This window comes from Egretta garzetta, unplaced genomic scaffold (genome assembly GCF_000687185.1).
Source record: "Egretta garzetta isolate BGI_Z169 unplaced genomic scaffold, ASM68718v1 scaffold215, whole genome shotgun sequence".
NCBI classification, from domain to species: domain Eukaryota; kingdom Metazoa; phylum Chordata; class Aves; order Pelecaniformes; family Ardeidae; genus Egretta; species Egretta garzetta.
In genome coordinates this window covers 1,287,589-1,289,778 of record NW_009259719.1, presented here as the reverse complement: position 1 = coordinate 1,289,778, position 2,190 = coordinate 1,287,589, and positions in this window count along the sequence as shown.

Sequence of the window (2,190 nt, the reverse complement as noted above, 5' to 3'; positions counted from 1 at the left end):
TCTGCTGAGCCAAAGGAGATGTTCTGCTTTTAGGCAGTGCCTTTTATTGTATTTCAGTGAAGTTCTGTGCTTTTCTGAAGTTCTTAGGTGCAGCGCTTTTAGAAATGAGCCTGTTCTTTCTCTTTGCTCTTGCAAAAACCGCGACTTTCATACGATTTCCCAAGCCAATCTTCTTTTACAGACTGCAGTCAAATTTTCCTTTCCCTAATTAACCCGGAATGGTTTTTGAAGAAGTTTTAGCCGCAGAGAACATCAAATTTAGCTCTTAGCCTGGAGCCAAGCTCTGGGCTAAAGAACACATGTCATTTTAGGAATTCATGCAGATGCACCTTGACATCTGGGATGTGATATGTCGCCTGCAGACTTTCCCGTTGAGATCCCAAGCAGTAGTGGGCACTGCTGGTGCTGCAGGTGGAATGCAAAAGGTTTTTCCCATTCATTCCAACATATTTTGTCCAAGCTATGTAAATAATTGCAGGACATTTCTTTGAGACATGCAAGCCTCTTCTGTTGATATTTGTCCATGTGATAACTCAATCACCTCATTTCCCCTCTGGGTTGATAGTGACAGTAGTGTGCTGTAGTGTTTCCGAGGTTATGACCCTGTAAGGGTTGGAGTTCTCTGTTGAGCCTTTGTTTACCACCGCTAACTCCTCTGTCATGTGAGAAGGCAGCCAAAAATGTGCAACACATACATTTTTCTACTGTGATTTTGCCCTTAATAGACCCTGGTTTACACACATCTGGTGACCAAAAGATGCTGAAATTCAGGCATGGAGAGCAGGGCTGGAAGGGAGCTACAGAGCTCATGTACCTCAAGTCAGGATCAGCCAGGTTTCTCTCTCTGCAATGACTGAAGAAAAACTCTGTCTGACTGCATTAGGCAAGAATAGATGGACATGCACCGAATGTCTCATTTACATCAGGTCCCTTCATGACTCCATGATTTAGGCACTCAGCATCGGAGGCATCAGCATCACAGCACTGTGAGCCTCAGTGTGTTCTTGAGCTTTCTTTTCTGCACAGCTGTGACTCATTTTCTCTGTCTTGTAAGTGATGGTGTTTGGAAGAGCCATGGAACAGCACCAGTGAGAGATGGGTCTGTGATGGTATCTTCCACAAAATCTAGTCCGGACTGAATAAAGGTAAAGCCCTGATGAGCTACACGTGCATCCTGTCCAGGACATCTATGGGAATAATTGAATGTGGGTAGGTGATGACTTTGAAATGCTGAACGATCACCATTCACTCCAGACATCTCAATATGAGCCCATTCAGAACCAAAGCAGAAACAACGATGTGAAGCCTAGATACTTTGAACCCTCAAGATTAATTTTTTGAGAAACTGTCTGCTGTCCAAGAAATATTTGTGGAGAATAACTGGGAAAATAATTTAGACTAGCAATAGCTTGTGGAAAATTGTAAACAGCTGGGAGATCATTCCTGAGCAGGGGAAAGTAGACAAATCCATTTTTTTCTATGACTTGCTACTTTAGCTCTGGTAGCTGCATTGCTTTCAGTTTGATGGAGGTTTTGTTGGTTTTTTTGAAAGAACTTACTCAACAAAGAAACATATTTTCCCTCTGGGATAAATAACCTCCTGTAATTGCACAATTCCACTGGTTTTTAATCCAGTCTGTGTGCCCACAGTAAGTGGTCTTTGGTTTTCTGGCCAAATATGAGTATTTGCAAGCTTCATGGAAAACCTTTGCTCTTGAGCTATAGAGCACCATAAGGTTTGTAGTTCCATGGGGGCTGACTTGAGCCAACAAGCAGCGGGGCGTCATGTCAAATTCTGCAGAGTATAAACTTTCACCCATAGGAACACAACATGTATTTTCTAGCCATTCTGTAAAGAAAACCCTCTGAATACAAAGTGAGTCTGGCTTGATTTATTGAACTGCCTCTCAAGAGGGAGGACAGATAGGAAGGAAGAGTGATCTTCTGTGCTGGCTTGCTGGCTTGCCTGTTTATTCTTAAACCTACTGAGGACCAGTGAAATAGTAAGGCTACCCTGTTCATCTCTTCTTTTTGTCAATGAACTCCAGCTACTCTCAAAATGTGGTAGTTTACAGTGGCCTGTGGGACATCAGTAGTGTATTTAAAACCTGACAAAGCCCAAAGAGGTACAGGAACACAATACAGGAGCCCTGTTGCTATAAGCAGCATGAATTTCCACGCCCCCCCCCC